Source organism: Spea bombifrons, chromosome 3 (assembly GCF_027358695.1).
Source record: "Spea bombifrons isolate aSpeBom1 chromosome 3, aSpeBom1.2.pri, whole genome shotgun sequence".
Taxonomy (NCBI): Eukaryota; Metazoa; Chordata; class Amphibia; order Anura; family Pelobatidae; genus Spea; species Spea bombifrons.
Genome location: NC_071089.1, coordinates 38,058,075 through 38,070,773, shown reverse-complemented (window position 1 = coordinate 38,070,773; position 12,699 = coordinate 38,058,075).

Here is a 12,699-nt window from a genome sequence, read left to right as displayed (position 1 = left end):
GGTCTTCGTCCCACCCCTTTTAAGATGTGGGACAAAGTGCTGAGGCACAGCCATTGGGTGGCGCGGTACATGCAAGCCAGCCCCTTTAATTTCATGAACGCCGGCCTCCCCCCGCTGCCTCCACCAGACACCATGGAGTCAGAAGCAGTGGTAAATTGGGTGGGGGGTGTTATATGGGGGGCATAAGGCTTTTCTGGAGGCAGAGTGCCCCATGATACGCCTTTTCACCCCCTTTATGCCACTCTGCCTCCAGAAATGGATTTTAACCCCCTATATGCCACTCTGCCTCTAGAAATGCCTTTTAACCCTCTATATGCCACTCTGCCTCCAGAAATGCCTTATACACACAAGGCAGTGTATATGTGTGTGTAAAGGCAGTGTATGTGTATATGTGTGTTTATGGGCAGGTGTGTGTAAAGGCAGTGTGTAGGGGTCCTGGGAGGGAGGCTTTTTTAAATAAAATAAAAATCTCTGCTGCTGTGGACTACTCTTCCAATGATGCTCAGCCAGCATTATGGCTGGCTGAGAATCATAGGAATTTTAGTTCACAGCTAGCATCGGCAGCTTTACTGTTGCTGCACTTCCCATGACGCTCAGCCAGCATCATGGAAATAGTATGTCTGGCTGAGCCTTATGGGAATTCAATTCAATGTGTTGGTTATTTTTAATATGCATGACTGTGCTGACAAAAATGAAGCGTGTTTTAAGTGCCGATGCAAGCGTGACATTTTAAAGTGCAATTGCTTGTATTGGTGAGTTCCGCGAGATTTAAAGAGAAAAAAAGTTCCCTCTTTCACATTTTTAAATGTTGGGAAGTATGCTCTTAGGGTTTAAAGTAAGTTGTTGGGTTTTTTAGTTCATTATATATACTGGTATATTGTGCATATTATACTTGAGATTTCACAACAACCAAATCCTTCTTTAAAAGTAAGCATGACTGTGCAAGATTGCTCACATTTTTCACTTCTATATGGTTGGTTGAGACTTTTAACTTTTTTATCCCACCAAATCATATGTAGAGGCCCCCTATTTTCCACATTTTATTATTATTACATTTTATTTATAAAGTATTAGCGGATTCAGTAGTGCCATTATAGTTCAGGGGAAATACAAGTTTAACAGTAACTTTTAACTTAAATAATATACAATATTAACCCCTTAATGACAAAGCCCGTACATGTACGGGCTCAAAATGCATTGTTTTCAATGGGTTTAGGGACCGCCCATTGTCCTTAAGGGGTTAATAATAACATAAACATGCTGGTAGAGAAAGAGAAGGCAGTTCTGCTCCTCCAAGCTTGCAATCTATTAAGAATTTGAAAGATATTAAAGAAGATGTTGCAACCTGTCGTCTGGGAGCGACTTAATATGATAAAGTCATAAAAGAAGAGGGAAGGGAAAACACTCTAGGGGTTCATAGTTGCAAAATTCACCATATATATATACCGTATTGGCTCGAATATAGGCCGCACTTTTTTCCCCCACTTTAAGTTTTTAAAGTGGGGGTGCGGCCTATATTCGGGCTCTAGCGCCCGACGCCCGGGACATGCAGTCCCGGGCGCCGGGCAGGCAGCAGGGTTAAGATACAGGCCCCCCGCAGCGGTGCAGGGGACCTGCATCCTTCTCCCCGATACGCTCAGACAGCCTCCCCTGCCAGCACTTCCCACGGGGGGGGGTGCCGGCACGGGAGGTTATCTAAGCGCTTTACCTCTGCCCACCCCCGACTTACCGGAGCAGACTCCCGGGTGTCTTGCGGGGCCGGCGGGAGACATTTACGCAATATGCGCATGCAACTTCCGGTACCGGTACCGGAAGTTGCATACGCGTATTGCGTAGATGTCCCTCGCCGGCCCCGCAAGACACCGGGAGTCTGCTCCGGTAAGTCGAGGAGGGGGGGGCAGAGGAGGACAGCGGCAGCGTATCGCGGGGAGGGAGGACAGCGGCAGGGGATCGCGGGGAGGGAGGACAGCGGCAGCGTATCGCGGGGAGGGAGGACAGCGGCAGCGTATCGCGGGGAGGGAGGACAGCGGCAGCGTATCGCGGTGAGGGAGGACAGCGGCAGCGTATCTCGGGGAGGGAGGACAGTGGCAGCATATCTCGGGGGGGGGGACAGAGTGGCAACATGTTTTTTTTGGTGCTTTTTTAAAGAAAAAAAACTTTTTCTTTAAAAAAGCACCAAACTTTTAGGGTGCGGCCTATATACGGGGGCGGCCTATATCCGAGCCAATACGGTATATATATATATATATAATTCAGCTGTAATATCTAAAAGAATCAGTGGTTTCCTACCATGGGCTCTCCCACTTAATTTCAGTATCCTTCAGCTTCAGTCATAATTCCGTCCCACTGCATAGCAGTTAAAATTTTGCTTGCAATTAATAAACAGGTATTTCAGTGACAAAGCTATTGGGTTAGGCTTATGTTTTACTGTTCAGTCCCATTCCAAAAGTTACCTTCTCTTAGTGTCTGGGCTGTATAAACCTGTCACTTTAATATTAATGTGCCTTGTTTCTCATCTGTAGATATTACTATATAAGGAAATAATGAGCTGAGAGGCACATCAAACATAGGAAATGCTGATATGTATGCACAAAAGTAAAGAGCAGAGAGAAAAGCAGTGTTTATACGTTTCAATATTAAGCAGCTGTTCCTGGGATAATATTACAGATTTATTCATATTCATTCACATGTAGGGAATGTTTTATTCACCTTGTTTCAAAGTTTTTTTTTTGTTTTTTTTTTTACCAGAGTTTGTCTGTTTTTGTCCCAGGGAACACCATCCACCACTGCTCCTTGGTCTTTTACTTTAACATTGGCTGTTTAGCTGAGAATACTGTCTATATGCTCATTCACAACACTACTGAAGGGTTTAGTAGTGGCCCACTAGACAAAAAGATAATCATAATTCATTTTTATAATTCCACTTTCTTCATTGGACTTTACCAATATTTGTGAAGGATGCCATTCCAGGTAAATCCAGAGCATTACTTTACTTGCAGATCCATACATTCATCACTTGCAGCTCATCCTTTAGTATGTTAGAGACATCATAGCTTTGTTTGGTGTTCCCAGTCTTCCCGCTTTTGGGTAAAGGCCCCTGGGAATCAGCGTAGCTAAATGGACAGGGAGCATGTATGTGTGTGGGTTAGTGCATGCTCAGGGCATGTCCGTGTTTTGATTGGGGTATGTTAATTGAGGGGGTGGGAGACCCTAGGTGATATAAGGTGCCTTCTGGGTGACCCCGGTCACTGTCCTTTTTTACAGACACGGCCAACAGTCTTACCTGCTTGAGCTTAGGTGTGACGGCCTGGAGTATGGACGTGGAGGCGATCCTCGCTGCTCTCAGGGCTGGTGCGGACCAGGACGGTGGTAGGGCGCTGCGTTAGCAGTTTGCTCACTTGCTTCCACAGGCTGCGGTGCCTGTAGTGCCTGCCGGGTCTGGTGGGGCCGCGGAGGCACCGTCTCGCGGGCGCGTTTCGGGTCGCCGGCGCGCCCGCCCTCCTGCTCGGCTGAGCCCCGTGTCGGGTGGGGGGGCTCGGTACCGGAGCAGGAGTCCGGATCCCAGGCCGCGCGCGCCCCGGGAGGCGTCTCCTCGGGGCCGGCTACGGAGGCCCCGGCGCCTACACGGGTGCCGCAGGATGCGGCTACGGAGGCCCTGGCGCCTGCACGGGTGCCGCGGGATGCGGCTGCGGAGGCCGCGGCCGCTCGGTGGGGCCGTCGGGAGGCCGCGCGGGAGCGCATGAAGCGGCGGGCGGCGTTTCCGCTGCCCGCCCGAAGAGGACGTCGTGGGCGGTTGCGGCAGCCCCATCGGGGGTCAGGCAAGCCGCGGAGGGGGTGAGTAGGCCCGGCGGGGCTGCACGGGGGGCGGCTGGGGGTCCTGCCGGGGGGGATGTTTCAGAGGAGGCAGGGGGGTCCTCCGGGGACGACCTGGCCCTCTCTTCAGGGCCCTCGGCCCGCTTACCTCCTCAGGGTGGGGGGATGGTGGCGTCTTCCAGGCGTCTATACGGCTCCTCTGATGAGGAGGCATTTGCTACCCCCCTTCCCCCTTTCCTTACGGCGCCTGCTGGTGGCTTGCCAAGTTTCGGCCCCCTGGTGGTGGTTTCTGGTACTGCAGGCACTGTTCCAGGACCTCTTATCTCACCCCCTTCCTCTACACAGGCTGTGTCTGGTGTGCTGCTGCAGGATGCTTCGCCGCTGCTGGGACCAGGACTTCAGGGACCTTCTCGCAATACGGCTTCAGCTACGGCGCCGCAGGAGGTCTGCCGGTCGCTTGGTGGTGAGTTGCCTTCTCATTCTGTGGGCCTCTTGGGTGCCGGGGTGGAGGGTCGCTCGGACTCTTCAATGGGTGTTTTTCTTTCCGGTCTGCGGGGTTTTTTGGATGCGTGGGAGCGCGGCGGGGGTGCTGGTCCGTCGGGGCTGGATAGTCAGGTTCGGTCCGTGTGGGAGCAACCTGGGGGTGGCGCGGGGTCTTTCGGTTCGGTTTCCCTTTCTGCGCCTGCTGTGGCGGGGTCTGTTGGTGCCGGGACGTCTGGCCCGGTGGCCCCCGGGACTCCGGTGGCGGTGGCCCCGCCGGCTGGCGGGGCTGCTGCGGTAATTGGCTCGGCGCCGGTGGTGGATGCAGCGTTGGGGGTGGCGGACGTGGCTCGTGGGGCGGCCTACATTTGTTGGTCGGGCCCGCTTGGGCTGCATTTGAAACAGGAGATTAAAGAAAAGATTTGGAAAGGGGAATTTTTGGAGATTTTCTCCCTTCTGCCGCTGGAGGAGGCACCTCCCCCTGCGGCGGAGGAGAAGGATAAAGAAAAGGAGAAGGAAAAAGAGAAGTATCGGTATCGGCGGATTCCAAAGACCTTTGGGAATTGGATCCGCGCCTTTTCTATTTTGGCTAGTGTGATAGGCGAAAAGTGCCCTGAGAAATGTTCGGCACTTTTTGCGTATCAGGATCTCATCTGGAGTGCGTGTCGGACTTATGGGGGTCTGGGCTGGTGGCGGTACGATGAGCAGTTCCGCCAGCGCTTGGCGGTCCGGCCGTCTATCGGTTGGGATCAGATGGACATTGGTCTGTGGCTGGCCATTATGACTCGGCCGGCCACGCACCAGGGTGGTTTCTCGTCGTTTCTTGGGGGGGCCGGGGGGGTATCTGGTGCCACGCCCTCTCCGGCCGGTCAGCGGCGGCCGGGGTGCTGTTACCAGTTCAATGACGGGCAGTGTAAGTTTGGAGCGTCCTGTCGGTTCAAGCATGAGTGCTCCGGCTGTGGCGGAGCCCATTCCCGCTGCTTCAAGCGGGCTAAGGGGGGCGAGCGCGCAAATGTGGGATCGAATGGCGACGACGCCGGTGGACGTCGCCGCGATGCGCCCGTGGCTAAGCCGGTATAGGGACCGGCGGGCTGCTGACATTTTGTTGCGGGGGTTTTCGGAGGGGTTTTGGTTTCCCTTTGTGGATGCCCCTGGTTCGGTTAATTTTCGGAATTTGCGCTCTGTTGCGGAATTTCCTGATGTTGTTAGGGACAAGTTGGGTAAGGAAGTTGAGTTAAGGCGCATGGCGGGCCCTTTCACCGTGCAGCCTTTGGCGAATTTGCGGGTGTCCCCGCTCGGGGTGGTTCCTAAGAAGGATCCTGGTAAGTTTCGTTTGATTCATCACTTGTCATACCCCCGTGGTAGTTCGGTTAATGATGGCATTTCGGCTGAAATGGTTCGGGTTGTTTACGCGTCGTTTGATAAGGCGGTTGACATGGTACGGGCGGCGGGTCGTGGTGCCCTGTTGGCAAAGACGGATATTGAGGCGGCGTTTCGCCTTCTCCCGGTTCACCCGGCGTGCCATCATTTGTTGGGTTGTCAGTTCGAGGGTTGTTTTTACGTTGATATGTGCCTCCCGATGGGTTGTTCTATCTCCTGCTCCTATTTCGAATGTTTTAGCACGTTTTTGGAGTGGGTTGTTCGGGAGAAGGCGGGTTTGGCTTCTATCCTGCATTATCTGGATGATTTCTTGTGTATCGGGTCGGGGGATTCCGGGGATTGTCTTCGTCTCCTTCGCACTGTGCAGACCGTGATGTGTCGCTTTGGAGTTCCTCTTGCGGCCGACAAGACGGAGGGTCCCTCGACCTGTCTGAGTTTCCTTGGAATCGAGATCGATTCTGTGGCGATGGAGTGCCGCTTGCCTGTTGATAAGCTGGTTGACTTGAAGGGGTTTGTTGCCAGGGTGCGGGGGATGAGGAAGGTTCAGCTTTGTCAGTTGCAATCGCTGTTGGGGAAGTTGAACTTCGCTTGTCGCATTTTGCCGATGGGTTGGGTTTTTAGCCGGCGGCTGGCCGCGGCGACGGCGGGTGTTGTTCGGCCCCGCCATTTTATTCGGCTCACTCGTCCGCTGCGGGACGACTTGGCTGTCTGGGGGTCCTTTTTGGATACCTACAATGGTCGGTCGTATTGGCAGGCACCCCAGGTTTCTAATTCCCAGTTGCATCTTTACACGGATGCGGCTGGGTCGGTGGGTTTCGGGGCTATCCTGGGTGTGCACTGGTGTGCTGAGGAATGGCCGGTCTCCTGGAGGGAGTCGGGGCTCACCCGGAACTTGGCGTTCCTGGAGCTTTTTCCCATTTTGGTGGCGGTGGAGGTATGGGGTGATGTTCTCCGTGATCGGCGGGTTCTGTTTCATTGCGACAATTTGGGGGTTGTTCAGGCTATCAATACTTTGACGGCTTCCTCTCCTCCGGTGATTCGCCTTTTGCGTCGGCTGGTGTTGCGGTGTTTGGGTCTGAATGTGACCTGTAGGGCAGTGCATATACCCGGTGTCAGAAACGTGACGGCTGATGCTCTTTCTCGCTTTCAGTGGGCGGAGTTTTGAGCTACGGCACCGTTCGCAGACGAAGAGGGGGTCCCGTGTCCAGTGGACCTGTGGTCCCTTGGGTTGGACGAGTGACGGAGTGGATTCGAAATTCGGTTTCCAGGTCCACCTGGGGGAGGTATGGTAAGGTGTGGGACGAGTGGGCAGCCTTTGAGGACGGCTGTGGGGGTTTCCCGACTCACGCTGCTCGGGTTCGTGGCTTGCTTTCCCTCCTGTGTCAGTGGGACTCGACCGGGGTGTCCCCGTCTGCGGCTTCTGCTCGCCTGTCGGGTCTTGGTTTTTTGTGTAGGTTGATGGGCATCGCCGATTTTACTAAGGATTTCCTTGTTCGCCAGGCCTTAAGGGGATGGCGCAAGGGGGTTGTTGCGAGGGATACTCGGAGGCCGGTTTCGGCTGAGTTGCTGGTTCGGTTGTGTGGGGTGTTGGGTTCTGTTTGCGTTTCGGACTTCGAGGTTCGGTTGTTCAGGGCGGCTTTTAGCTTAGCCTTTTTCGGGGCTATGCGGATAGGGGAGTTGGTTAGCCCTAGTAAGCGTGTGCCTGGCGGTGTTTTGGCGGAGGATGTGGAATTGGGGGTTGGTGGTCTGAGCTTTCGCATTCGGCGCTCAAAGACGGATGTCCTGGGTAGGGGGTCTTGTGTTCGTTTGGGTGCCATTGCGGGCTCCCCTATTTGCCCGGTGTCGTCAGTTCGTGAGTTTCTCTTGGTACGCCTGGCGGTGGGGGGTCCGCTGTTGTTGCATCAGGACGGGTCGTTTTTATCCCATTTCCAGTTTGTCAGCGTTTTTCGGAAGTCTCTGTCGGTCTTGGGTGTTCCTGCCGGGTCTTTTGGGGGTCATTCCTTTCGGATTGGTGCAGCCACGGAGGCTACCCGGGTTGGTTTGCCTGATTCCTCTGTGCAACGTATTGGGCGCTGGCAATCGGGTCGTTTTAGGTCGTATGTTCGTTTGGATATGCCTGTTTAATGTTCTCTGTTTTTTGTAGGTGTGGTTCTCCCTCAAGTCTGGCTCGTTGGACATTCCTTCATCTTCTGGGCTAGGAGGGGGGCGGCAGTTCGTCCGAACGGGGAGCAGTTGGGGTTCTCTCCTCTTGCGGTTGAGGTGCGGTGGTTCGGCAAGCGGGGGATGCGGTGGGATCATCTCCTCCCTGAGCTGGTCCGGTTGTCTCGGTTGTTGGGTCCTCCCTCGGTTCTGGTGATTCACCTCAGGGGGAATGATCTTGGGGTAGTCCCGGTCAGGTCTCTGGGGGATACGGTTCTTCGTGACCTTGCTAGGGTTCTTGTTTTGTTTCCTGATGTCCGCTTGGTATGGTCCGAGGTGGTGTCTCGGAATTTTTGGCGGGTGGCGACTAACCAGCGGGCCCTGGAGCGGTCGCGGGTTAAGTTTAATCGTTGGATTTCCAAGTTTGTGGCTAGCGTTAATGGCGTGTCGGTTCGGCATCGGGTGTTTGAGAGGGACGCGGCTAATTTGTTTCGGAGTGATGGCGTTCATTTGAATGACATCGGTTTGGATCTTTTCAATTTGGCTCTGCAGGAGGCTATCGGTCAGGCCATGGCATGTGCTGGTGGGGGCCCCCGCTGATTTAAGGGGTTTAAACAGCGGGGTTAGTGGCGGTTTGTGTGTCCTTGCCGGTCTGGTTTTGGTAAGTGATGGAGTTTGGATGCTGGTGTAATGGAAGGCTCAATCCTCCCCTAACCTCTGGTGTTTTATTGGACGTGCCCACCGAGCTTGTTGGACGGCTGGTGGTTAGCATTGGTGGTGGGACAGCGAAAGGTAGCTGTCAATTTGGTTTGGACGAGGGGGGAGGTGAGTACCTGTGGTCTGGATTGTGCAGTGTGAGAGGCCGGCAAGGACGAGGTTTATTCGGTTCCTGTGTTGGTTATGTTTTGAATATGTTATGGTAATGTGTTATGTATATTTTGTATATTTGTATTTATTGGTTATTGTATATCATTCTTATTGGTTTATGGTGTTTTGGGCCAACACAGTGTTTTATGGTTTTATAATAAAATTGTGCTGTGGCCTGCTTTATCCAATTTCGGTCTCCGTGTCGTTATTTGGTGGGTTAAACTGGTATGGGGTTACAATGCACGATACACACTACCTACATACAAGGCCCCTGGGAATCAGCGTAGCTAAATGGACAGGGAGCATGTATGTGTGTGGGTTAGTGCATGCTCAGGGCATGTCCGTGTTTTGATTGGGGTATGTTAATTGAGGGGGTGGGAGACCCTAGGTGATATAAGGTGCCCTCTGGGTGACCCCGGTCACTGTCCTTTTTTACAGACACGGCCAACAGTCTTACCTGTTTCCCACCCTCCCTCCCTATTTTTTGTGTACTAACTTTCTTTCTTTTGTCACAGCTGGCGGTTTGTGTGTCCTTGCCGGTCTGGTTTTGGTAAGTGATGGAGTTTGGATGCTGGTGTAATGGAAGGCTCAATCCTCCCCTAACCTCTGGTGTTTTATTGGACGTGCCCACCGAGCTTGTTGGACGGCTGGTGGTTAGCATTGGTGGTGGGACAGCGAAAGGTAGCTGTCAATTTGGTTTGGACGAGGGGGGAGGTGAGTACCTGTGGTCTGGATTGTGCAGTGTGAAAGGCCGGCAAGGACGAGGTTAATTCGGTTCCTGTGTTGGTTATGTTTTGAATATGTTATGGTAATGTGTTATGTATATTTTGTATATTTGTATTTATTGGTTATTGTATATCATTCTTATTGGTTTATGGTGTTTTGGGCCAACAAATTGTGCTGTGGCCTGCTTTATCCAATTTCGGTCTCCGTGTCGTTATTTGGTGGGTTAAACTGGTATGGGGTTACAATGCACGATACACACTACCTACATACATGTGCACAGGGCAAATATCAGAATTTTGGGAGCCTCTTACATAAAAAATGGTCTGGGTGCGGGAGCAACGTTTAGACACGCACCACTACCCTCCTGTTGCCATTCCATACTCCCACCCTAATACAAATATAAAGCAGTTGGGCACTAGTCTCACCCACAATTTCACCCACCTGGCCCACTGATGCCATTGGCTCTGCCCACAAACATCATCGGGCTACCCAAACAGAGAACACTCCAGTGAGCCAAAGCCTGGATGTTCCTAATTATGATTATTTGTGCCCTCAATGTTCAGGTATTGCACTTCTTTCATCTTTAAATATTATTCCATTCTGTAGAAATAGCTCAAGTGTGGTGTGAAAAAGGAGAAACCTCAATTATAGTTCTATATAGCTTTAGACTGCTTTATGGACTCAAATGTTTATTCAAAATGTATGGCACTTCTTTCAGTTTAAGTTTGAATCTTTTCAAATTGAGAGGGTCATTTCCTTCTTTACCTCACACCACAGCACGCAAATCTTTTCCACAATCAGGATGATCAAGATAATAGAAGTAGAAGAAACAATATCCTAATCCGAGGCCTGCCAGAAACGCTACACCCAGAGCAGGTTAAAGATACATCAATAACATCAGTATCAATGATTTCTTGTAGTGCCCAAGAACCATTGAAATTCCTATAGAGAGTGCACACAGAGCATTCCAGGCAAAAGGGTCGGCATCTGACCTGCCAAGAGAGATTATTTGCTGGCTTCATAAATATACAGACAGATAATGGACAAGGCCAAGAAGAGGACGTCTATTATATATAAGGTTTCTTATACATCCCTGCTACACAAAAATTCCCTATAGATTGGGCTACCCCTTTCAATTGATGGTAGAACGGGAAGACCGTGCTGTCTTAGCTTAGCTTTCCTGACATATGGTTCACAGGCTGTCCTGGATGGGGAACCGAGCACACACTAGAACTTCCACGAAAGGAAAGACGGCACAGGGTTCACACCGGGTGGAGGGCCCAGCGTGAGCGATCTGATCAAAGTTGCATTGATCCACTGAAAGCATGAGTTTGAGAGTAATCTGAGAAGACAAGCTGACCACTGTAGCACCATGTGTACAAGGTCACCTTTAGAAAAAATATTTGATTTAACATGTTGTTCAGCCTGTTGCACCCAATAGATGGCTGGGGGTCTGGCGGCTATTCTTTAGACTAAGCGTCATCTACTGATAAATATCAGTTATGTGCTGTTTTCTGCTGTCACAGTTAGCAGCATATGGGTTTATGTTTGGTATCAATGGTGTGAATTCAAGATTCCTTACCACCCTAGTCGGCTACAGGGCTGTAATGAGTTTGTGTTAGAGATGGAATCACCACATCCCATTCAGAATTGAGATAGCTTCACTAAAACATTTTTAGAGCTAAAAGATCAATTAACAGGTGATAATGGTAGATTTAGTTTTATTAAGGGAACCATAAATCAGACATATACTTACAAATATATTCAACCAATGTAAAGCAACTTAAGTTTCTTTTGAAAGTTTAGTGGAAGCTTTTTTTATGAGGGTTATATTGTATTTGGAGGAGACTTCAATTTTGCAATAAGAAAAATGAAACATAGATTGAATGTGTTTCAGCTAGCAGATGTGTTGCGAAGTCCCTAAGACCTTATAGCCTCTGTTAAGAGACCTCTGAAAAGGTAATATCACTATTATCTTAACTCCTGTCTGATCTGGATTAGATCTGTGAATTATCTGAACTCCTGCCTGATCTGGATTTGAACCGTGGATAGAAATACACATTTTGGATCAAGCCCCATTGATGCTACTCTGGATACCTACCTGTACCCTTTCACAAGTTCTATGCTTTTTTCTCTGTAAGTAGATTCTGAACTTACCTTGCCATTCGGATCATTTGGAGATAATCAAATCAGCGCCTCTTCTGTTATTTCATTTGACTTTTACTACCTGCCATATTAACCTAAACCTGTGTGCTCTGCTTATATTTCGAAAAGGATTCATTCCTTTCATTATAGTGTTTTGACGAATTTATTTCCATCCAATATGGCTAACTAACCTGACGGTCAGCTCACATATTGTCAGTATAATTATACAGAGACAGGAAATCTTTCCTGGTCTCATTGACTCTTTAGTCCTTAGTTTAGCTAAGGTAGGATAACTGCATTGGGCCACCTGAAAGGCCCGTTGATCTGAAATTTGGGTTAAACATTGGTTACCTTCTATATTTATTATTATTAGTTCCCACAGCTGAATCCAGACCAGTTGGTGTATCCGCCACTTTGTCATACCTACCAACATCATTACCTGCTAGAATACAATCAGTTACTCCTACCTGATCATCTTTTGGTCTTTCTAAACTAACCAAAGGGATTTGCTTCTCGCCCCCCCCCACACACACACTAGTACCACAGTAGCAGTTTCTTGGAAATCCATAATCCCATAAAGGCTTAACTAGTGATATGTAGTCTACATACCTTTTTACACAATTTACATTCAATACAACAGGTCTAATATTTTAAGTAAATATTTTTACATCATCACAATTGTACCCCAGTATTGTGGCTTATTGTGTTCTAGTCACTTCTTCCTGTCCTCTAGTATTAAGAAACAGCTTGGTTGTTGATTAGATTGTTCTGAAGACGAGCCCCTGGGGTAGTAAAAGACATAGGGCAGATAACTTGTAAATGCCCAGGTTGCCACAGAGACAGCACGATCTTTTAAATTTTCAAAATTGAGTTGGAACTCTCCACAGTAACCTGGTTTTGATCATATAAGGATTTTTTAACTACTTGTAGTCTTCTCGCTCAAAAAACGCTCAAAATGCGTCATTGGCTCTTCCAACCAACTTCCCAGCTAATATTCTTGTCCAGTCCTACTTGGGTATCTTGTAGGATCGCAAACATTTGCATAAATCCATCACTCTCATGTTCCTTTTCATTAAATGTTGGGAATGAGGAATAGATAGGTTTAATACCAGCAAAGCACTGCTTTTCCCTATTTGCTTTAACCAACTC